Source organism: Pinus tabuliformis, chromosome 8 (assembly GCF_031772625.1).
Source record: "Pinus tabuliformis cultivar Carrire ecotype Pingquan chromosome 8, CPIR1, whole genome shotgun sequence".
Taxonomy (NCBI): Eukaryota; Viridiplantae; Streptophyta; class Pinopsida; order Pinales; family Pinaceae; genus Pinus; species Pinus tabuliformis.
Window position 1 is genome coordinate 1,379,291,569 of NC_142294.1, and position 25,594 is coordinate 1,379,317,162.

Consider the following 25,594-nt stretch of genomic DNA (forward strand, 5'->3'; position numbering starts at 1 on the left):
TTTTCTTTAGGATTTTTGAGATTTGAATTAAAACCCTTCCTAAAGATTTGTTTGACTGAGGAACTGGTTTATGTTCAGTTCATAAACTAGACTGGAGATAGACTGAAGTAGCATTCATCTACTTATGATCCTGGAAAGCAAGAGCAGTTTGAAGGCTACCTAGCTAACTTCAGGCTCTGTTTGTTGTTTATAAGGTAAACAATAATAATAACAAGTTCCCTAGTGGAGTCGCCACTATGTTATCATTCAGATTTTCCCAGAAGTTGTAAGAAATGGAAGGGGTTCGAGGTAACAACAAACCAATCTTTTAGATACAGAATCTAGCCAATCTGTATCTAGAGAGGGCTATCTCTCTAATTTTTAGCTTTGTTTTATAAGGTTTTAGGCTAGCTATTAGAGCGTGGGATTTTGTTTGAATTTGTTGGTGAAATTCAATAGTAGAGGGGTAGAACTGAAGAGTTTAGTCCATTGGGCTAATGGAGTCAAGGAAAATGGCTCAACTGGATTTGGTTTCTCAATAAGGGATGGCTTTACAGGGCAAGATAGTTGAACGGAGAACAAATAGAGACTTAAAAGATGGAATGGGCTTAAAAGGGTTGAAGGGAAATTAAGAATCCTTCAACATTCTTTAAGAGAGTAGAACCTGACTAAACATTAATAAAGAGCAATTAAGAATTCTTTACTAAATGGTTAAAATGAATAAACTAGGAAACATGAGCAATTAGGAATTCATTGTTTATGCTAGTTTAGAAGAAAACATTAAAAACAAAAATGATTGAAGATAGATTGCAGTTAAGCACTTTCTGAATTATTCTTTTTCATTTTAATATTCAGATATGGAAAATAATGAATATAATAAACCAGAAAACATTAACACATGATATATAAGATACTTATTTGTTTCATGTCCAACACATGAATCCTATGAAAAGTCCTTTACATCAATCCTTCATCCAACCAGCCATGAAAACTTTGTCCAACATCACTTTTTATTCCAAAATATTCAATTTTATAGCAATGTCAAAGAATCCACCCTCAATACTCCAAATGGGGTTGTATTTATACAAAAAAATTTACAATGAAATATCTCATAACAAAGTGAGATATAATCTAAGATGACTAACTAGAAGTTACATGAAGATAGGGCCAGATGGTCTCATTGATAACAGAGGAGGCAAACGAATGGTTTGTTGTCCCTATTCTTGAGAGTGTGTTGGAGTTAGGCCCTAATATTTGGCATCTTGCTATCCTTGGTGTAATTCTGTGCTGACTGCTCTGTTTTTATCTCCCTATTGATACACTTTACTTGCATTTGATACTCTTTACCTGTTTGATCTCAGTTCATCCTCTTTATCCTCATTGACTGTGGTAAAAATCATGTTGGCTTCCTCAGGAATTCTTCCTAATTCTGTTCTTGTCCTTTGGATTTCTTATTGGGCTACCTTTACTAGATCAATCTACTCAAAATTTACTTGGATGGATGGAAAAACATCATTTATTCATTGAGTGATGTTGGCCCAAAGAATTTTCCTAATTTCTGCCAGAGGCTTGTCAAAAGTAAGATCCTTTTCTAACAATTTCACTTTATTTTCTAATCCCTTAATCTCTCTTGACTTTTTTGCAACATTTATCTTTGAGAGATCATACCTTTACTCTAAGTTAGCATACTATTCTTTCACCTTTTTTAACTCTGAAATTTGCAGTTTCATGTCCTCCATTGACTTTATTAGTTCCTATGTGCTCAAATTGGCAGTGTTGCCCTGTGTTAGTTCTGTTGTTCTTGCTATTGTTGTACCTATGACCACCTCTATTGTGGTTGCTGGAATGTTTGGCGCTAGTGTTGTCCTAAGTGTAGAAGGGACTGCTGTTGAGAGTACTAGTATCACATTGGGAGGCTGAGAGGTTGACTCTCCCTACTTGTCCTTTAATGCATTTTCTAATGCTTGATCTATCTCATTCAATCGTTCATTAAGTTTTAGGAGTAAATCCATCATCTCTTCTTCAGATTTTTGTTTCATGATCTCATTAGTCTGTGGATGCCTTGAAGGAGGCAGCTTTAGCTGCTTCCTCAAGGCAACAATATCTTCATCTTTCTTTTTGATTAATGCTTCTACACCCTTCACATCTTTGGGATCATGTCCCAATCCAATAATAATTTCTTCTAAAGACTTTATTCTGTTATCTTTAGCCTGGGAGGAGGCTTTCTCCAAGTGTAGTTGGGCAATTGTGTTATCCAAAGAATTTTGTAACCTATGGGCCATCATTGCCTTACCAGTCAAGGTTGAATAAATCATTTCTCTAGTTTGTTTATGCAATTCAATCTGATCCACAGGATGAATATCCTTTACCATGACCTCCAAATTTGTTATGAGATAATCTGCTGCTGATAAGGGTTGTTGCTCTTTAGGCTTGAAGTAGCTCATTATCATTTTGCCCTCTTTGATGTCATAGGCTGACATTAATCTCTGTTGATTTGTGGGGGCTATTTTCAAATATTGATTGTAAATTTCAAGCCTCAAGGAATCATTCCTGGCTTTTATTTATGTAAATTTTTTCTTGATTTCTAAGGCATCTTTCCCTAGTGGCCTGAAAGATGATGCCTTTGCACTTTGTTGTCTTTCTAGCTCCTGTCTCTGTGAGCTAGTGGATGTTCCTCCTAATGGAAAAGTTCACTGGCTATCTACTCCTTCTTTCATCTGACTATTAGTAGTTTCTTCAAAAAATTCCTCCTCTAAAAGGGGATTTAACCTTTGCCTTTTTGTACCAGGCTGCTCTGATGGTCCACTGGTAGGGGTAGCTACTTCCCTATCTCTTTTTTTATTGCTTTCTTCATTCAGAGGAGTCTGCAAGATTGGAGGCTCTTCCACATTGGTTTGAGTTGGAGGAGTTGGCATTTGGGACTGTTCCTTGGAATTTTCAGGTTGTTTTGACATTGTAGACTGTTTTGTGTCTTGAATGCTAGTCTCTAATTCCTTTCCTTTTGATGACCCTATGGCAGGTGTGCTAGTTTCCTATGAAGGTTGCTAAGAGGTTCCAGCAATGGATGCACCAATTCCTAACTTTTGTACCTGCCCAAAAGAATCCAGGTCAAGTGTTTTCTCAATATCTCTCATAGCATTCTCAATATTGACCTATTCACTATCATTTTCTACTAGGGTCCCCTCCCTCCATTCATCCATATTTGCAAATTGTTCAATCTATGGAATCCTATGGTGAATGTATGGCGACAATCCGTTATTCATTCTTCTATCACATATAAAGCTATTAGGGTCATATGGTATCCACCCAAAACTCTTTTGTAAGTTAAAATGATCTTCTAGAATTTTTTCTGCTTCCTTCCATGCTTCCCTTATGTTGCAGACAAAAGGGCCGAGCTGATTCTAGATTCTAAGGTGAGATTTCTTCTTGGCATTATAAAAATGGACTAGGTCTGCATTTATCATTTGCCTGAAATATTCCAATGCAAAAAGTCTCATTGAAACATACTTTGGTAGCTTAAAAGGGCAGAGATCACACCCATAGATCCTGATTTCTGTATGGTTCTTATATATGTACCAATCACCTATCCTATACTGCTTGGAAAGTTGAAGGATCTTCTTAATTTCACCACTGATCCTCGGAGGGGAAACCCCTGTCAATAAGGTGGTTGTTGGATGAAAAAATTGATCAATGAACTCAATGTATGAGTAAGAGGACTCAATGGAATTATGGAATATGGGACTCCAAAAGACGATAGGCCTGGGATTGCCTCTGGTATCAAGTTTCATGACAGGGAAAGGAAAGTTTTCTGACTGATAATACAACATGAGATGATATATGAAGGTATTATACTTGAAAACTCCTTCATTATCTAATCCCAAGAACTGGTCATGAATCTTGTTAGAAATATAGGAGGCATAATCGTACTTAACAGCAGGAGGCTGTCCAGGAGTAAAAATTGACAACAATACTAGGGTTACCTCATCAACAAACTCACTAGTGTTAAATCCCATAATTAAAGATATCATATCAACAATGAGTCTTTCAATATCTGTGAATAAAGTTTGCAAATAAGGAGGTGGGCCTTTGGGCTGATGTTTTTGTGACATGAAGGCCTGGCAGATGCGAGTCAGTTATGATTGGGACAATTGAGTTAATTTCTCAAGTAAATACCCCATGGAAATGGGAGTGAGAGCTTGACTGGACTGGAATTGCAACATTTCGTTGATAGATTGAGCAATTATGGGGAAGATGACTGTTTGGCTTGGGGACATAACTTCTTTGCAGTTGGGATCATAGTTTTCCTGGCATTGATGAATTATATCTGGGAAAACATGGACTGAGGGGAGGAAATACATGGGAAGGTTAGATTCCCACACTCCTAAGATGTCAGGTCCATTCAGATAATTTTCTCTGGCTTGGCAAAAGACCTTAAGGTGGTTTTTATCACTGGATAAGTCTTTTATCTAGAAATCTTTATTGGCCAGAGGCAGATAGTATACATCTATGTGAGGAGCATTCATGGGTGAGACATTCAAAGCTACAGGGGTTTCCATTTCTGGTTCTTGTGGATTCAGAAAAGGAATTTGGGTTTTCTATGAAAAATGGGCAAAACAGCAGGTCACGAAACTTATATAGTGAAACAAAGACTAAATTTGTACTGAATTTGGTCTTTTTTTGTGGAATATATAGTTTAAAACCAAAACTTGCAAGGTTTCGGCAGAAATCGGATAAATACCTGTATTTGGGGATGAATAGTGCAGTGACAAGTGGTGATGGTGGCTAATAGGTTCCGAGCTACGTCGACTGCAAGTTTCTCAACAAGGTGGCAGTTGGGAATCTTGGACAGTTGACTTGGACGTTCTTTGCATGGGAGCGCATGTTGCAGTATAGAACAATGAAAATGACATTTTGTTTGATTTATTTAACAAAGTCAAGGTTGGCGAGTTTTTTTTTTTTGTTATTCGAGCAGATGACGTGTGCGGGAAATGACGTTTTGTCGTATGCGGAGGGTGGTGAGTGGTATGGTATCGCATCGCTTTTGGGGTTGGGCAGTATTCGGCCTGGAGCCAGCGATTTCACTGGTTTCTTGGCATCGCGAAGGTATGGGGTGAAAACTGCTTGTTGATCGTGCATTAACGCGTAGTCACCAAGGGGTGCCCGATATGGATAATGACTGTTGGATGAGGGAAGCGCGATCGTATGACTGACGGGAGGCATGATCAGACGAGGTTTAATGTGAGTGGGCCCGACACAATTAAGAATTAATTAGTCGGATCGAGGATTATGTGATTGGTTGGGGGTTCTTAATTAATCATGTGGGTTAATTAATCCCAATTAATGTAGTGGGGGATTAGGTTGTTAACTAGTTACAGGTTAAAATGTACTTATGGTTATAGCTTAACCAAAGGGGTGGGATATATAGAAATTTGGGATTTTTATATATATTTACATATTACGAGAAAGGGTGAAATTATGCATGATTTATATAATACATAGGTTAATAGTTAATATGACATGAAATGTAAAAGCGCTAAGTAAAAACATCAGAATGGGTATTTAAACTTAGGCTTAAAGTGGAAAAAGGGGTTTTTATGTAATATTGCGAATTTTTCCTAAGTAAAATGGGATTTTACTTAGGAAAAGAATTATTAAATTAAATGAATGGTTTATGGATGATTCTAAGTACTTAGGCTTTTTTAATTATTGGGTTGAGGGTCAGTCCCTCCAGAAGTCATAGAAATGCTCTGAGCCCCTCCAATTTAGCAAATACCTTAGTGCTTAGGGGAAATTAATGAATAATTCGGGAAAATGAGAAGGGGAGTGTCGCACGGAATGAGTCGATCTTGCGAACAAGATAGACCTTCCTAGAATCTAAAGAAGACCTAATGACAAGCAAACCAACCAGACACTATCTTTCTCTAAATATGCTTTAATAAACAATAGCAAACAAGTGTTTTTAGGGCCTACCTTTGGTCCAACGCAAGCTTGTGGATGCCTTTGCTCCTTTGATCCAAATGAGCTCCTTTTTGCGAATCTGCAAACACAAACAAAGCAAACAAATTAAATAGCACCTGAAAAACCAATTGCATAAAACATATTTAACATGAAAGTCAAGGAGTCCATGAAACAAATAACATAAGATACTTGTTGAGAAAAATGAGTTTGATTGTATTAATTCAAAAGAAGAAGAACTTTACTTTATCATTTCGAGGATCATCTTGTGGAGAGCCCGGTCGGAACCTGTAAAAACATTCAATGCAAGATATATATATGAGATCATATCATCGCTGAGGTAGGCATTCCCATACTCAGATCAAAACTAACTAGAAAACTATCTACTGCTCTGATATAGGAATGATCTTGTAAAACATCACAAGTATAGACTCATGTGAACACAGTATGGACGCAACCATCTGTTTATGAATAGTCCACAATATAATGAATACAAAATTCCTCGCAGCCAGGATGGTGGAAACTAGATCCAGGGTCTTCATTTCTACTTCCCGAAATAGTACGATTCTATCCATGCGAATAAATGTGTTGATGTCGAACATGGTAGAAACCACTTGATTACCAGTCAATGATGTAAACTGTTAACAAGTGTGAGAGAAACCACCAGTGATGTCAATGGCTCTCAAAGTACCCAGTACAATCCATGAGATGTGAATAAATGTGTTGATGTCGAACATATCATGGAATCCTTCGATCGAAAGTCAATGATGTAAACTGTCGTCAAAGGCGAGAAACCTGCCATTGAGGCATGCAGATCTCAAGGTACTGACGATTCCTAGATCATCTTTCTAGATAATGAGCTGATGTCGATAGAAAGCGATCCGTCATAGGCAAGCCCACAACAAGAAATCATAGATCAGGTTGAAGAAATTTAGTTGCAAGGACTGACTCAGGGATGGTCAAGATGGATGACAGATATTTTACATATGAATGGCTTATTGGCAGTGACCTCTTGAACACATAACGTCACGACAGATGGATTGGTGACAATTGACCCAAAGTTAATACCCAGAAACCGGCTGAAGACTTTCAATGTGGTTTGATCAACTGTTAGGCAAAGGATTTCCCAACCCAGGTGAATAAAAGTGTCGTGTTCAGGAGTGGTTACAAAGTATGACAAACAGCCTCATTTTTCTCTCTTTTCCCCCACCATTTCTGGCAAGTACCTCTTTATTTTTGACAAGCTTGAGGAGGATAACATTTCCTTGATTATAAGCTCATCCTTCGGATGAGTCCAACTTAGTTTAAATTCGAACCCTAAGAAGGAGTGGTTCATTCCTGTTTTTAATTGAACAGGTCCTTTACTATGAAATTTTAACGAGTCCAGTGTAGGAGAAACTCGACGTTTTTCAATTTTAGAGAGTCTGAAAAAACTTAAGAAGACTCCAGGGTTGACCCTTTTCGTAAATTTGTGTCTCCCAAGCCCGAAGTATAAAATAATACTTGAGAGAACTGCTTGATCTTTTACGACCAAGGAGTACTTTCGTTATTAGTGCCCTTGACCCGAAAAAGTAAAAAAGAGGTCAATGGCACGTCGTTTTATAACCAATATCGAATTCGAAACGACAAAAATCCGGCAATATTTTCATGCTTTTACGGTCGGAAAAGAGCTGTAAGTGGACCGTCTTTTAATTTCGTTTTAACGAGTTTAAAATAAACACTCGGAAATATTTTCATGTTTTAGGAGTCAGAAAAGAGCTTAAAGATGACTCTACATGTTTTTCTGTCGAAAATGATAGATTTCGCCTGAATAATCCTTTATTTTGCACAAAAACACAAACATTACTCATACCTGTTTGAAATAGATAAAAGCATTGCAAAATACCTTTTCAAAGTGAAACATAAACAAATTTGTGATTTATTTACTCAAAAAACTTATAAAAAGGGCCTTTGTCGATTCACTTTTACCATTTGAGTTTGGGTGAGAAAATAGTGCTTTTGCTTAGAAAACTTCCCGTGAATATTGTGGAAAATCCAACCATCGGAATCGAGCGCCCTCTTCTCTAGGTAATCCACATCATCCTACTCTTCATTTTCAACCGTTTAGTTTTTTTATTTAGTCCTTCATTTCATTTTTTGGGAGGGTTTTTAGGCGCAAAACCCATGCTCGGGGGTCCGCAGGTTTACCATTGCGGACCCGCGGACCCCGAATTTTTCCCCATTGGGAAAAAGCTCGAGTCCGCACCTTCCGTGTAGACAAAGTGCGGACCCCTGCACTGTGTCTAACTCGGAGGGTGCGTACCCCGCTGCAAGGGTTTTGAACCCAAAGATTCTCAAAAATGGACCAATCAAAATATTTTCTAGCAATTTAATTAATCTTTATACTTGATGCAGAGAGTACATCATGCTAGATTGGCACGAACGAGAGCATGAGGACGTGGATGCTACCGCATGGAATCATCAGCCTTCACTTGATGCTTTGAGGGCGTGCGGACTGTACAAATTCTAGACCATTCCTGGCATGAGGGCTCAGGTGGATTTCTTACAGTGGCTGGTTGACAGATGGAGCATACAGGACCAGTGTTTTTTCATTGGCGGCCACCAGCTCGAAATCAAGCTGGCGGACATTTATTTCTTGACTGGTTTGCCTAAGAGAGGCGAAGACTTGACTCTACACGGGACTAGGCCAGGTGGCCAGTCTGTCGATAGCCTCCAGCTAGAGTACTGCAATAGCCAGGCTAGAGACAAAGGGATAGACATAAAGACCATATCCCGTCCTGAACTCATGGTGATTGCGTTTACTGTCACCAGACTTTGCGGAGCTGCCGCATTACATATTGCCACCAGATCCCAGATGCGTATGGAAGTTGATTGCTTTCGAGGCACCATCTTCAACTGGTGCAATGCTGTGCTGGCCAATGTGAAATTCCAACTAACCAGGGCCAAGAGCAGACTACTAAAGACCTTTGGTTATGGGGCTTTGGTCGTGAGTTTTGGCCTGGAGAGGGTTCCTATGCTGATCCCACAACACCTTACTGTTGGAGCTAGGCCTCCTCGAGAGCCCAAACTGATGCGATGGGTCGCAGTCATGGCCCGTCATCCGGACGAGAGGATAGAAGTTGCTCGGTTCAAACCTGAGTATTTCCAATGGTTGGAAAACCATGTCTTTTCCATTCAGGACTTCCCTTACACTGGGATAGATTTCCGTGGTGACCCAGACATGGCTCTTCCACCAGGAGAGCAGTGGGACGAGTCAGGTAAAATCATTTTCAACTTTTACTATTTTAATTTTTTTTTTTTTTTTCCATCGTTTCAAAACTGATAGTAAAAATTTCAAATGCAGATGTGGGTCCACAGCGACCAGCCGCTCTTCGGCCTTTCAAGAGGAGGCAACCAGTTGCACTCGCGCCAGCCCCACAGGACGAATCGACAGAGGTTTTGGCCGAGTTGGAGGGTCATCTCGAGCACTTGACAAGAGATATTCCCGAGACCACTATAGACGACATTCCTCGTTGACTTCAGTGCTACGTGATTGGAGTCCCAGGACCTTTTAGGAGGTTCCTTTGCAAGGTGGCCCGTGCAGTGGTTTCTTATAGAGATCATCACCAGTGATAGGATGATCGCCTATTGTGGGCACATGTGACATTTTGCTTTTTGTACCTATCATTTTTGCCGATCATAAGGTGTTTTTCAACCTATGATCGAAGACGATGTATTTTTTGACACACTCCTATATATATATCACTATTACCGGCTTATTTTGTAAATCATGTTATGGAATGGTTTTAAATTTACATGTATGATTATTGCAAATGTCTATTTAACATTCGAGAAGCAATTGCATCTGCTAATGTATTTAAAGACCTTGGAATATGCTGATATTCAATGTAATCAAACTCACGTTCCAAGAGACGCACTCTCAAAAATAATCTTAATAACACTGGATTTCTAATGGCATACACTCTATTAAGCTGTAATACAACGAGTTCAGAATCTAACCTCACTATCAAACTCTGAATCCCAAATGAAATAGATTTAGACAATAACTCAATCACTGCATTGTACTCTGCAATGTTGTTTGTTGTTTGACCGAGGCTTACCCCAAGCATAGAAACTAACTCATCAGAGGGCGAATAGATAACCCAAGCTGCGGAAGAGATGTTCCGTGTATTACGATAAGCACCATCAGCAAATCCAATGTATGTTTGGAGAGGCATCAACATCTGCAATATCAATTGTAAAACCAAGATAAGCAGGAATAATGACGGAAAAACACTCTCTAAGCTAAGCACACTTTTTAAACTAAAACACACCAGCTAGAAAGAAAAACTATCCTAACTAAAAATCTCCATACCCCATTCTTTTAAGCATAATACCTCTTCAAGTAAAGGCCATTTCTGGGTTTACCCAAAGAGTCCCCATCAAAGTCTACCAATTCATAAGCCCCTTTGGCTAGCTTTCGCTTGACAACATAGGGACCATGCCACATAGGAACGAATTTTCCAGTGCCTAATTTATCATTAGCTTGATCATAAACTAAGACTAGATCCCCTTCCGAAAAATTTCGAGGGGTCACATTTCGATCATACTGAGCTTTCATTCGTTTTGCATGAGTCTCGATTGCCAATGCAGCATCACGTCGATTCTCATCTAATTGAGCCAAGTATAACAAACGCTTTTCCTCTTCGGAAGTGGCTGGAAGTAACTCGATGGCCATTTGCAGTGATGGGATTTCGCATTCAATGGGTAACACGACTTCCAAACCATAGGCTAGTTGGAAAGGAGTGAATCATGTTGATGTTTTTACTGAGGTTCGGTACGCCCAAAGCGCTAAAAATAGCATGTTGTGCCAATTCAACCGATGAATCCAATGATTCATCGGATCATGATAACTAAAACTTTGTTGATGGATTCAACCAGACCATTTGCTTGTGGATAATAAGGGGTTGAACTATCGTGACGTAAACCAAGCTGATCTGTAAGTTCGGTCATCATAACATTTCGAAAATGACACCCATGATCAGTGATTATCGCTTGTGGGAAACCAAACCTAGCAATTATATGATTGAACATGAAAATTGTAGTTGTTTTGCCGTCTTCCTCGAATGTAGGCATTGCCTCGGCCCACTTAGTAAAATAATCTACCGCAAGGATGATATATGCATGCCCCCCGGCCGAGTGAGGGTTACATGTAATAAAATCGATACCCCATTTGGAAAAAGGACCAACGACAATTATAGGGTGAAGAGGAGTAGGTGGAGCTCACATCTTACGATCACAAATCTGGCAGTTGTGGCATTTCAGACCGCGGTAGTACAATCTTTAAACAAGGACGACCATAAATAGCCAGCGCGCAATATCTTTTGGGCTGTGGCATACCCAGACATATGACCGCCACATGCTCCAGAGTGACAGTCATTTAGAACCCTTTCAGCCTCTTCGTGAGTTAAGCAACGTCGAAAAATAGAGTCTGCCCCATGGCGATAAAGAGTATCTCCAATAATTTTGAATTGTTGGGACTGGAATCGAATTTTCCGACGTTCCGACCTTAAAATTTCTGGCCAAAAGGATTGGGTTTGGAGATAGACGATGATATCCCCATACCATGGATCTAAAGTGCTGATTAGAAACAAAGATTCGTCCGCAATGGGCTCCTCTGCCACAGTTTCCGTGTCAGCACGCGGGAAGTCACACATTAACTCTACAAAAACTAAAGATTTCTTAGACTTAGACTTGTCAAACTCCAAGTCGAACTCGTGTAGGATAACGATACATTTAGAGTACTTCCCCCTAGAAATTGTTTGGTCAAAATGTAGATCATAGGGTTGCAATCTGAAATTACCGTAGTTTTACGTAGTAAAATGTAGTGACGAAAACGTTGGACAGCTTGAACGACTGCCAATGCCAATTTCTCCACATGTGAGTATTTTAGCTCAATTGGATTTAACGTTCGACTAAGGTAATATATCACATGTTCCGTTCTGAATTCATCTTCCTGAACTAAAACCATTCCAATGGTGGAATGGGAGGCAGCGAGATACAAGAAATAATCCTGGTTGTAGTTGGGAGGATGCAACAACGGTGCATGGGTCAACGCGTGTTTGAGTGCATCAAAAGATTTCTGAGCTATATCATCCCAAGAGAATTGAGTGTTTTGTTTCAACAACCGAGTAAAACCCTTTGTAACCTTGGTGTAGTTAGGAATGAATCTTCGTAAAAAGTTTGCTTTCCCCTGCAAACTTTGGAGTTGGCGAAGACTCGAAGGAGGAGACAATTTGATGATAGCTTCGACCTTTGAGGGATCAATGCGAATGCCGGCTTTCGAAACTACAAATCCCAAAAATCAACCTGTTTCTATACAGAAGACACATTTGTGTGGGTTCAACCGAATATGATAATGCCTACACCTCATAAAGATTGCTCGTAAATGGACGAGGTGATCAGCCCGATGTAATGAATGAGCAGGCAAATCATCGAGATACGTTTGCACAATGTGTTTGATGTCATGAAACGCATAAGACATCACCCTTTGAAAAGTTTCTCCGGAATTCTTAAGCCCAAAAGGCAATTTGCAATAAGCAAATGTCCCCCATGGAAAAATGAAAGCCGTTTTTGGTTGATCGGTAGGTAGAATGTGTGATTGTATCCGGAAAAACCGTCCATAAAGGAAAATACTTCGCTGCCGACACAATCATCAATCATTTGATCGATATAGGGAGTTGGGTAATTGTCCTTTGGACAAGCTCGATAAATGTCCCTATAATCGATGCATATTCTTATTGTTCCCTACTTTTTGTTAACCAGAACAATATTCGATACCCAATTCGTTAACGGGATCGGATAAATGAAACCTGCTTTCAACAGTTTTTCAACTTCTGCTTTAATTGCAGCAGCTTTTCATGGGTGAATCTGACGCAAACGTTGCCGGACGGGTTTAGCGTCTGGGTAAGTCTTGATCTCATGAACAACAATCGCGGGATCAATTCCTGGCATTTCCTCATAGGACCAGGCAAACACGTCGCAGAATTCTTGAAATAGGGTCTTATATAAATTAATTTCGTCATCTGTACACGAGGTACCTATATGAATGTTTTCAACAATTTTGGGCTTAACTGAAATGTCAATAGGAAACCAGAGATTCTACGAAACCAGAGATTCTGGGTTCGATCCCCAGTGGAGTCGCCATTTTGTCGCATGGAATGAGTCGATCTTGCGGACAAGATAGACCTTCCTAGAATCTAAAGAAGACCTAATGACGAGCAAACCAACCAGACACTATCTTTCTCTAAATATGCTTTAATAAACAATAGCAAACAAGTGTTTTTAGGGCCTACCTTTGGTCCAACGCAAGCTTGTGGATGCCTTTGCTCCTTTGATCCAAATGAGCTCCTTTTTGCGAATCTGCAAACACAAACAAAGCAAACAAATTAAATAGCACCTGAAAAACCAATTGCATAAAACATATTTAACATGAAAGTCAAGGAGTCCATGAAACAAATAACATAAGATACTTGTTGAGAAAAATGAGTTTGATTGTATTAATTCAAAAGAAGAAGAACTTTACAACCTTTGCCTTGACGCTGTACAAGCTCCTCCCAGGGTCCAACAAGAAGTCTCCTCTACTTTGACAAGTTTCACTCACTCCCCAATGAAGCCAAAAAGGTATGTGATCTCTCCTCTTAAGCTCAACTAGGAAGTCTTAATTTCACCAGCATTTACCCTCAAAATGTTCAGCTTCTAACCTCCCTAGTCCTCACCCCAATGCCTATATTTATAGTGCAATGGAGGGAAGTTACTAGGTCCTCCTTCAAAGGGATAAAGCCCTCCTTCAAAGGGATAGCTCCTTTAGTCAAGGGATTAGCTCCTTCTCTTTTGGGATGCATGAACCACCTCAGAGCGAACAATCCACGTCAAAATTCCTTCTAGAAAACTCTAGAATTAACCCAAAGTGAGTTTTTTAAGATAAAACTTGCGCCTTTTGACTTTCACAGGGGTCCGCACCTACACCGTTAGGGACAGAGCAGGTAGGTATGCAGATTTTGTACACATAAGGTGCGGGACCGCAGGTGACCATGAGAGAAAGTGCGGAACCAGAGTTACATTGATTTTTAATGTCTTTCTCCCATTTCCAAAGCTTGATTTGAAGAGCTGAGGTCTTAAACTTGCTTAGGAGGACAGTACAAGTGATGATAGACCCATACTGACTGTAAATAATCATAGTGACAATATTTTTGTGTAACAGGGAGTTAATCATTGTGACTTTACTTTGCTTGTGATGTCTTCAATGTAGTGTATGCCTTGGCCTTGCGATGAAAAATGAAAAATTAACACATTTAGAGACATTATTCATCACATATAATTTTGCAACATCAACTACCTACCCTACCTACTTTAACCTAGCATTTTTTCCTTCTTTATTTGGGTGCTCTTAGATTGGCAAACCCTTATCAAATCTTCCTTTTCTTTTACATAATGATATCTATCTAAACATACACTTATTACATCCAAGGGAATAGATTAAACTATTGAGCTCCTTTATTTACTCTACCTATCTACTTATCTGCCAAGATTACACTGTTTGGTCAAATATTTATTCTCTTTTTCTATAACATGAAATTGAAAAATGAATGAGCCAAGTTTAAACAGTTTGACTATTCATGAATTGTGGCATGAGTGACAAGCTGCACAAAATTGCTTATTACACAAAATGAAAAAGTAGTGGCATTTAGACTTGCACATTTTCCTGGTCTTTTTTGTTTGGGATTCATTTTATTTCATTTTTTGACCATCTTTATTCTTTTTATGCTTTGATTTTTCTTTTAGGGTATACCCCTTTACATTTTTTTAATTTTTTGATTTTTTGAAAATATGGAAAACCTTTGCAACAAGAAAAGGTATGAACATATTACATAGCTCATCAAGTCAATCATGACATATGACACTTAGTGTATAGGGGCCTAACATTTTCCTCGGCAACACTTTCTTCCTACTCTTGTCTCAATTCGAGAATGTTCGTCACCTGGATAGTGCCTTCGTCGATCACCCCTTGCTCCAATCATGCTATAAAAAATTCTTTCTTGACCTGTTCTTGAGGAAGCCATGTCTAGGAATCCATAAGTAATGAGCCAACAATGGTTGTGCCCTCCTTCAGGACAATGTACTTCAATATGGTAGGAAAAATAATTTCTTTTGTTGAATCACGGGAGGAACGAACCTTCCTCTCTTCTCTTGGCATTGTGGCCTAAAATGGAGAGTGGGGAATGTACTCCACCTGGTTGATATCCGTCCCACCTACTACTTCTAATTCCTTTTCCTCTTCACCTTCATTCCTCATTGGGCCGAGCCTTCTTCATGTGGTGCTTCTTGTCTTGCGGTCGACGCTAGTTCTTATGGAACAAAGTTAACCTCAGGATTTGCCTCTTCTACATTTTCCTGCCCTGACTGGGTTGGCAGTCATTCTTGGGTAGCACCCCCACTCATTTCAACATCCACATTTGTTTGGGAAAGTGATGTTGGTCCTGGTGTAATAACATCACTTGCCAGCTCTTTGATAGGAATTTCTTCCCCTTGCGCTTCATTAATGAAATTTGATTCCTTTAAAATAGCATCAACTCCATCCATTGTCTTCATATCCCATTCGATAGGTTCCACAGGCGAGGATGGTTTTTGTGTGACAGCCTTCGATTGTGTCACCAACTATTTCTTCCACTTCCACTTCCATGTATGCAATAACAAGTTCCACATTTTCTTCCACTTCCATGTCTGTATTAAAAGGTTCCATAGTCGGGGCTAGTTCTTGTGTGACAGCCTCGATCGTGTCACCAACTGTTTCTTCCACTTCCACTTCCATCTTTTCTAGTTCCTCTTCTTCTTTCTGCATTTCCTTGGGTTCCTCTTCTCCTCCTGTTGTACCAATAGGGGATGTGGTCCTTCCTCTGATCCTTTCGATTCTTCCTCTCCTGCTGTACTAGCAGGAGATTCTGGTTCTTCCTCGGGCTCCTCTTCCTCTCCTACTGTACTAGCAAGAGATGTTGGTTCTTACTCGGGCTCTTCTTCCTCTCCTGCTGTACCAGTAGGAGATGTTGGTTCTTGCCCCTCCAATTCCTCTCTAGCAACTATAACAGCTGCCACTTCCTCCTCCGTCATCTCGAGGAATTGTGCCCAAGGTACTTGCAATTGGGTCAATGCATGCATGACCAGCAGTTGAACCAGTCCATGGTTTGTGAGGACCGCCAGCACTTGGCATGAGCGTTGAGCGGACTGCGCCATAAGTTGAAGACTCTTCATCAAGAAGAAAGGCATATTCAGAGAATGAACTTGTGCCTGTGGAAATTGAAGGTGGGCTAGAATTTTGAAGTGGTATTTGAACAGGGTGGTGAACCGCCCCTCATAGGTTATATATTTAATAATAAATCCTACTACCTCACCCCATGGATGCAGCAAGGACTTACAGTCATACCCCCTTCCCTTCAGAACAACTCTTTCTCCAACCTGCAAAAATAATTCTGGGAATTCGAGAAATGGAGCCTTTCTTGAGAACCACTTCTTCCCTTGTTGTGTTAACCCACTAACTTCTGCAATGGCCTCTTATGTGACAGGGATTTATATCCTCTAACCTGTGAGAAATTCCCATCCAAATTCATCGCAAACTATACCGTGATCCCCTCTTTGAACCCCTACAACCCATTGAAATAAACATCCCATCCTACCTCTGCAAAGATCCGCAATGCATGTACATTGCTGCAGACCAAGGTTGTATCCTTGGGTTCATGACGCAGAGCCAGTCCACCCATCCTGTAGAAACTATAACAATACTTTGGACATAGCAGATTGTTGGGAGGAGTGACAATGACCAACTTCTTGCAGTGACAACATGGGAAAAAAATGAATAAGGTGGGACGACAGTAAAACAGTGGATAATTTCTCAAGGAAGGAAGAGAGTCATGGTGGATTATGGTGGATGCGGTGAAGGTATGGTAATTATTATGCATTAAATGGGAAGGTACATATTTCAAATCTTGACGCATGCCAATGATTATGCAGAGTAATGATGGAGATCGTGGAGCATACCATCGCACAAGGTTTAATGATGGTAATGGTTTAATCATTAGTGCAGTTTTAATTACGTTGTTGTTTAATTATGATGGCACACCCCCCGAACTTATAAATAGCCATTCGTGGCATGTCAATTTCTTGTCCACGGAATATTTAATTAAATCTATAAAAGTTAATGGAGACGTACCTAGCAACCTACCTGAAAGTTGGTAGAGTAACGACAGAGTAACAACATCGACGAAGTAACAACAACCAAAGAGTAACAACATCGGTGGAGTAACAACATTGGTGGAGTAACATCATCCGAGGAGTAATAGCACCCAATGAGTAATAGCATCCAATGAGTAACATCATCCGAGGAGTAACAACATCGGTGGAGTAACAACATCTACAGAGTAACAACAACTGAGGAGTAACAACACTCAACGAGTAACAACACCCAATGAGTAACAACATCCGAGGAGTAACAACACCCAACGAGTAACAACATCTGAGAAGTAACAACACACAATGAGTAACAACATACAATTAGTAACAACATCCGAGGAGTAACAACACCCAACTAGTAACAACAACCGAGGAGTAACAGCACTCAAGGAGAAACAACAACCGAGGAGTAACAACACCCAAGGAGTAACAACACCCAATACTTAGAAAATTTTCGGGAGTAACAACAAACATTACTTAGAAATTTTTTCCAGAAGATCAGTATTAGTGGAGTGATTGTCCCCATTACTCAAGAAATTTTTCAGCTCCTCAATTATTGCACCTTGATAGTAGCTCTTGCAAAAAGACAAACAAGTGAGTAGTAACAACATTTTATTTATATATATATATATATATGTTTGTCTTAATTTATTAATTTATTTTTATTTTTTTTCAAGGGTGCAGAGGAGGTATCTTCTGCACCAACAACCTTCAATCCATATTTTTCAGAGAGATGTTTGATGAAGGCTTCTCTGGAGGCTGGGTGATGGTAGAGTCTAAGTCGATGTCCATTTACAATGAAAGAAACATGGGAATCATCAATTGTAATCAATCTGACAATCCCATTGTCAAATACCACATCAATCTCATATGGTCCTAGCGATCACGAGCGAAGCTTTCCTTTAAAATCCTTAAAGTGGGAATCATACAATAATGCTCAATCTCCTCTATGAAACACCTTAGTTTTAATAAAATTATCATTCCATTTTTCTCTCTGTTGCTATATGGCAATAGTTCTTTGGGCAACCATTACACAAATTTCATCTAGCTCATTTAGTTGTTCCAGCCGGTGTTTCTGGGCTTCTAAAAGATCCAACCCTACTTCCAGAGCTGTTCTGAGCATACTAATTTCAACTTCCACTGGGAACAATGGGGATTTTCCATAAACAAGTTCAAATGGTGAAACTCCTGTCATGTTCCGCCATGTTGTTCTATATGCCCAAAGAGCTTCAGGGAATTTTTTAGCCCAATCTAGACGATGATTTGCCACAGTCTTAGTGAGAATGTTTTCCAATTCTTTATTTGTGCTCTCCACTTGACCATTCACCTGAGTATGATATCGGGTTGTTATCCTACATTTTATCCCACATTTTTTCATAAGCTTTGCTCTCATGTGTTGACGTGAACTGCGCTCCTCCATATAAAATTATCTCTCTCAGACTACCATATTTGGAAAAAAATTCTTCAAGTAGAAAGTTGGAGACAACGTACTCTGTTGCTTTTGCTACAACCTTGGCTTCTGCCCACTTCATCACATAATTTGTGGAGACTAAAATGTGTACTTTCTGATGTGAAGGTGGGTTAAATGGACCCACAAAATCAATGGCCCATCTTTCAAAAGGCTCAAGAACTACCTATGTCTATAATGGCATTTCTTCTGAGCGACCAGGCTAACCCATCCGTTGGTAGCTATCAAATATTCTAACATAGTTTTGTGCATCGCTGAAGATAGATGGCCAATAATATCCCATCTATAACACCTTGTGGCCAGTACGTTTGTCTGCAAAATTCCCCCCCACAAGGGCCATCATGATCGGCTCTCAAAACCTCATAGATGCCACTTTCTACTACACAATAATGAATCTGCTGATCACCCCCTGTATAAAAGAGATATCCTGCTATCCATGAGTAACAGGCACTATGATGAATAATCCTTTGTTATTCCATGTATGAAAAATGTTGAGGTACTTTTCCTGTAGCCAAATAGTTAGCAATATCTGCATACCAAAGGGTATTAGTAGAAATTGCAAGCAAATGTTCATTTGGAAAGCTATCTTCTACCAGTTCTCCTTCATTATCAACATTTAATCTAGACATAAAATCAACAACTACATTATCCTTGTCTGGTTTATCTATAATGGTAATATCAAATTCTTGAAGTAATAACAACCACCTTGTTATACACCGAGGAGTTACATGTTTTTTCATCAAATACCTTATTGTTGCATGATTAGTGTGCACAAAAGTAGGATACACAGTAATATAGTGTTGAAATTTATTAACAACATAGATGACAGTCGAGAACTCCTTCTCTATTACTGTATAGTTTAACTGAGCAGACGTTAAATTCTTGTTGACATAATAGACTGCATACGACTTCTTATCTTATTTTTGTCCCAACATTGCCCCTACAGCTGTTTAAGAGGCATCTGCATGGATATGAAACAAAATTTCCCAGTTGGGACCATGTAAGATTGGAGCTTGGAATATTAGTTCCTTAATATTTTCAGCAGCTACTTCACAATCATCCATCCATAAAAATTCTGCATCTTTAGTTAATAGTTGAAAAAATGGAAATGCAATTTTAGAAAAAAATTCTATAAAATGCCTATAGTAACCAGCGCAACCAATGAAACTACGTACCTGAGTCGGTGTCTTAGGTACAGGAAAATGCAAAATTACCTTTACCTTGGCAGGATCAACTTGTATCCCAGCAGCTGAAAGTAAATGTCCCAACACTACTCCCTCTTCTCTCATCATATGACATTTTGTTGTACTCATAGAAACATGCATTTGTTTACGCCTTTTAATAAATTTCTCCAAGTTTTCCAATCCTTCTTCGAATGACCCCCCATATGACGTGAAATCATCCATGGAAATTTCATCATTGTCATCGATTAAATCAGAAAAATTCCCTAGTATTGCACTCTGAAAGGTAGCATGCTTATTACAAAGACCAAACATAAGGACTCGATAAGTGAATGTTCCCTAAGGACATGTAAAGGTAGTCTTGTCTTGATCCTCAAATCCACCATTTACCATTCTTTTTCGGAACAATAAATAGTGGGGATACCCACTGGCTGTTCGAGATTGGGTAAATAAATCCCGCATCCAATAACTTTTGAAGCTCCTCTTTGACAATGTTCTTCAAGGAAGGGTTCATTCTTATTTGTGGCTATCTTGTGGGTCGACAATATTCTTTGATGTAAATATGATGAGTACACAAATCAGCAGGGATACCTTTCATATCAGTATAATCCCAGGCGAAAGCTTCTTTTTGTTCTCAAAGGATCTTCAAGAGTTGTTTTGTCTGGGCCGGTGAAATATTTGGGTTGATATTCAATGTCTTCACTGACTCAATCTCCACTGGTATGTTGTCAAAAAGTGTTGTTACAGGAATGTCTTCACCTTCAGTTTTTGATCCGATAGTTTCCTGTATCTTGCAGCTCATGACTGATTCCAAAAACTGTCGAGCTAGATCTACAACAACATGAGGGCTGGTAATAGAAGTTCTGATAGTATCATCTTATGTCTCATTCTTAAATAATTCAGGAAAGCCCGCGTATACCCATAGTATGCATATAAAATGCAATGTCTGTTTGCCCTAGGAATTTCAACTCCCTGTTGAGTCAAATCTTCATAAATTAAGGTTTAAGGCCCCTTAATTGAATCTCATGCAGAAATGATTTGTTAATTACCCAAAATCTGTCCTTTAGTTAATCTTTTCATCGGGACTTATTCACCCTCCTAAACCTTTCACAAATCTTTATGCCCGCACATATAACCAAACCCCCACTCTATAACTTTGATTATACACAAACTTAACCCATAAAACCTTCTCCCACTTTATTTCTATTATAATCCTTTTATAATAGAAATATTCCACAAACATGCGTGAACTTACCTTTTATCGTGTTTCCTCTACCTTTGCACATTACCTTATGCTTCCTTTATCACAATTGCAATCTCGCAGATCACACTAACATGACTCTTAGGACTCCTCCTTTCACATTCGATATGCAATAACACAACCGGACTTCGAATCAATAAAACTGCATCAATACCTTATTGGGTCTGATTTCAAATCGCACATCGCAAAACTTCAACATCGCATGTCGCAAGAATTCTTGGTCTACTCAACATCTCACATCACAATGCCGCATATCACAGTTGTTAAGGGCATAGTACTCCTACCATGGATTGTTGCGATGCCAACTAATCAACGATCACATTGGACATCGCACTTCACATATTCTTGTGGCCCAAGATTAATTCATTCATAATTGAAATGTTTCGATGCAGGATTTATCAATGATCCTCCACCGTTGATCAAAGCACTTGATACAACGGTTAGCAATGACATCGCTTATCGCAAATCACAAATCACTTAAGGTTGGGGTTCATTACTCCTGAAATCTATTGCGATGAGATACCAATTGTTCCATTCTATGTGACTTAATCTTGGCTGTTTATTTGTTAGATCCAATGACTCTTGTGCATCGATTCTTCACTCCTTCATCTGTCTCTTCACTTGGGTTTTTACATCACTTCCTCAATGTTTTATGTGGTTTTGGATTACTTTATGGTTTCTCATTCTTCCATTGTTCTTCTACATGACTCCCTCTTGAGCTTAACTTCGCATATTTTTAACACAGTCACACCTAAATCTCAACTCTGATCCTTCGAATGGATTCAATTAATCCATTTTAATCTTCCATATCATTATTTTTCTCTATATTCCACCGAACTCCGCCTACATCCTCCATTACACAGAACTACTCTAGTTCACACACAGACTATAATTGAATTACTCCACACACACACGCAAACTCAGAATTGAGTTGTTTGTATTAATAAACAGATGTTTACACAGTTTCTTCTCTCAAGCTTGATTTCCCATATTAGTGGCCTCTGTTTCACAATCTGCCCGCAGGCTCACAATCAAACTCTTCACACTCTAACTCCTAGCTAACTAGATAACTCTTTTCTTTGCCTTTTTGGCTTATATTTATACAAAAGGATTCTATAACCAATTCCTAGTTTAGATCCATAAACCTCTCAAAAGAATCCTAAAATCTCTTCCTTATCTCTAAGGATCCTCTCTAATCCATACAATCATGAACTCACTCCTAAACTAAGTTTTACAATTAATTCTCAAACCTCCCAATCTCTCAACTATCCTGTTTCTCTCATGTTCTCCTACATTCGAGAACATTTACAAATATGCCTCACTATTCTTAATTAAATCCTATTCTCATTAAATCACTCAAAACCTTTAATAGTGACATTAATTCAACACTTAGGAAACCAAATTCCTTAAAACTCAAGGCCCCCTATGTCTACTAAAATACAATGATTTTTCTTGAGCTGGATGCTCCTGCATCAAACTACAAAAGTAGAAAATATTCATGATATCCTCATCATGTGCATTCATATGTTGATAGAGAACCTCCAGGGTCCCAAACTTTAGTTTGTAACTGTCTACTTGCTCTGCAGCTTTGTTGTTGCTATATGTCTGATGTCCTCTATTTCATTTTCCTCTCCTTGTCAATCAGGTTCATGTTTTGATTGATCATCCTTCCTACTGCTGTCAATCTCCTCCACATGAATTGTTTCATCATCCATTGCCATAATTCTTCAATCTCCATTTACAGCACATCCTTGAATTGGTCCATACTCTGCCACTTACTTCTACCTCTTTCCCTTTGTTTCAGGTTGTTGTTTTTGTCCATTAACTTTGGCACCTTCACATTCTGCATCCCACTGCACTTTTTCCTTTCGTATTTAAACTGTTGATTACTTTCCTCAGTCTTTTCTACTCCAGCTTCTGCCATTACTCTTGATATTACATCAGGTGCTGTTATAGATATTTCTTCCACCCAAGCTTCCTGAATATCTTTGAAGATATCTTTCTCTGAAACATCTAATTTCTGCTTATTATCTACAACAAAACTTGTAATCATAAAAAAATTGTTAAAATAAAAATCATAAGGCTTCTGCGCCTTTTCTTCCTTTGGAAACAATTCAGCTTGTTGCTCTAATTCTTCCTCCTCTGTTAGCACATCAGTATGCTATTTTGAATTCTCAACAGAATTCACGAGAATGTCAGCTAGTCTCTCCTCCACATCATCTATTTCAATGATGTATTTCTGTCCTTGTCCACTTTAGTGAACTTCTTCATTCTCATCTAGTTCTGATTTTACAACCTGAACACTTACTTTTTGGTTTTCTAGCCTTTTCTCCAAAAGACTTGATTCTTGCCTCAAATTTTCCATCTCACTTGAAATTCCTCCTAAAAGTTTTGTACAATCCTCACTATCTTGTTCTTTGTCACAAGTATAACTTATTTTTGACACTAATTCTTCCTTCTTGATTAGAACAAAATTATGATCCTCCATCTCTGTGATAGTTTTAGATGTTTTTCCATCACTCTCCCTTTGGTCATTTAAGAAAATCAATTCCTCATTGTTTTTTCCAATAGAAAATTTCTTATCATAAGACATAACTGTCTCATCTCTACTGAAGATATTTTCTCCACTAAGCATGGAATTTATGAACTCCTTTTGCTGTAATAACTCAACTTGATCTTCATTTGAAAGGAAGTCATCATCATGCTTTAGTTGGAAACTTTCAGCTTCATTCAAGACAATTCCATAAAATGGTTTGTCTTCAGCAATCCCTGCATTCATGCACACCTTGTCAGTTGTAAAACCACAAGATCTCATGATCTCATCTGATGATTCAATCACCAATTACCCCTGTTGTTCCAAGTCCTTTACATGACTTAGAAATACTTCGATGGTCTTCTCCTCAATCTCATCAAGTCCTTTATTTGATTGCTTGATATCCTTCTCTACTTATTCTTTTAGAATAGAATATAGATTCTGCCTGTCATCTACATTCTTACGTCAATATCAGAAAATTGTTGTCCTTCACATGTTTCACCTACAAACATACACAAAGTGTTAGATTTAAAATCATATGACTCTTTGGTCTCACTCGAAGTTTCAGCCTTCAAGTCTTCATCTTCACCCAGAACTTCACCCTACTCTAGTTCACAAATGGACACTTCCATTTCCAACTCAGCTTCTCTGAGTTTTTCCATCAGCTACTTTACTTGCCTCTGTTGTAGCTTTCTCTGTAACTTATGCCACTTTACTGGCTTCTTTTTTAAGACCTAACCTTGTCTCTGGCTTTCCTCTAGTATCATCCTCAATACATTGAGTTGTTCTTTCATCTCAGCAATTTCCTTATAACAAATTCCTCTTGACTCATTCTCCTTCCATTAACCTTGGCATCCTCCTTCTTCACCTTTCTTCTCCTGTGGTCTTCCTCAGAACCTCTATTATGACTATCAGTAGTCATTTTCTCCTCCATCTCTATGAGTTCCTCACTTACTCACTATGAGCAGCATTAAAGCCTCTGCAACAGCAAGTTCTCCCTGCTGCCACTTACCTCACCAAGATTTCCTCTGTACTTGGCCTTTTGGTAGACTTTATGGTTCTGTCGTGGCCACAACTACCACCCTATTGAAACATGCCCTTACAAAAAATTTCCAATGGGTCCCCTAGAATTTTTATTTTTCATCTTTTGGAATGATATTTTATATCACAAGGATGTCAACTTCTTGCCGAGTCAAATTTTCAAGGCCTAACGGCTAAGCCATTAAATATACCTTTGTTGCATGGATCATTCATGACACAACCTTTCCCTTTATCCTCTCCCTTCATCCGGATCTTTCGATCCTCATAGACATGCATGGTGCTTTACTGCCCGCACAAACCATCACCCCTACCCTTATCATAATCGTTTGTTGGTTTAACTCGCAAAACCCTTCATCACATCATTGTCACGTTATAATCCCTTTACAAAGGAAACCCTTCTCGAAACACATGCCATAAGGGCCGGACCCGACAACATTATAAACCACAATATATATACATATATATATATATATATATATATATATATATATATATATATATATATATATATGTCGGGTCCGAAAGCCCGTCGCATATCACAGTCGGCCTAAGTCCAAGGTTTATATATATATGGCGTGCCCCTGGCCTCTGGACCTAATGACACTATGAACCGCATTGTATACATTATCGGGTCTAGCACCCAATCACATATCACATATCGACAGAGCCTGGGCCTTATACATAACACATGCAGTGATATAGCAAATCCGCTGAGCTATCAAATACAATTTATATATTTTCAGGTTCGAAGCCTTATCGCATATCATGATCGGCGGAACCCCAGGTTTGTGCATATTGCGATATGCGATAGGCCGAACCCGATGATATTTATAGACTCTAGCATATAATATTTGAGGTCTGGCTTGGGCGATTGACTTGGGTTTTCCTGTGTGTTTCTTTGTTTTCCAAATTTT